We start from the raw sequence: 1,136 nt of genomic DNA on the forward strand, positions 1-1,136 counted from the left end.
AATCTTTACCCTGCAAAAGGACCCCAGATCACTTTACCAATGCCATCCCTTGTAATTAGAAGTAAAGACAGATTGTGGTTCACCTGCCCTGAAGAACCCAGTGCGTTTCAACTCACCTGCCTCCCCAGCGGAAGAGAAGGAACAGAAAATGAATGTGAGCCTTTCACTAGGCCTTGATGCCAGCCCCTAGTTAAGCTTAGCTCCACGAACACCCCTAAACTTGGCAGGGATCAACAAACTCCAGTCCGTAGGCCAACTCTAGCCTGTACCTATTTTTGGATGGCCTATGAGCTAAGAATACTTTTATAGTTTTGAATGATTAGGGAATTAATATGTAAAGAAGAATGAAGTTTTCATGGCATGATTTACAATTAAGCCATGCACTATTTTAAATCTTTGGATATACTAACTCATTTAATTTTTACAACAACCTAATAAAGGAGGTACTATTACTCATCGTACAGATGAGTTAACAGAAGCTTCTGGATAGATGGAGCAGGTAGTCAGAGATTATATTGCCAATGAGCAGTTCTGGGATTCAGTCCCAGGGAGGCTCTACCCAGAAAAAGCATCTAACACTTGAAGGGCAGGGCCAAGCCATGCAGGCAACCCACTCAGGTGACTCCCCAGCCAAGGCTTTGTAGGAGAATGAGGCCACACTTCTAACTTGATGGCAGAAAACACAAATTCTGTACTTCAATTTTGGTTTTTGGCTGGCAAAGTCTAACATATCTTACTATCTGGTACTTTAAAGAAAAAGTTTACTGACTCCAGAACTTGACCTACCATGTTTCCCCCCAAATAAGACACTGTCTTATTTTTTTTTTTCTCAAGAAGACACACTAGGGCTTATTTTCAGGGGATGTCTTGCTTACCATGCCAAAATCACTAGGTCTTATTATCAGGGTAGGACTTATATTTAACAAATGCATAACAATCCTGCTAGGGCTTATTTTGGGGGTAGGTCTTATTTTCGGGGAAACACGGTATTATAAATTCCTCCTCCTTTGGAGGAAATTAAAAAGAAGATGAATCGGCTCGGCGCCTGTGGCTCAAGCGGCTAAGGCACCAGCCACATACACCTAAGGTGGCGGGTTCGAATCCTGTGGGCCATAGATTGAGGACGTCTGCTACAC

Source organism: Otolemur garnettii, unplaced genomic scaffold (genome assembly GCF_000181295.1).
Source record: "Otolemur garnettii isolate 467f Iridium unplaced genomic scaffold, OtoGar3 scaffold00086, whole genome shotgun sequence".
Classification (NCBI taxonomy): domain Eukaryota; kingdom Metazoa; phylum Chordata; class Mammalia; order Primates; family Galagidae; genus Otolemur; species Otolemur garnettii.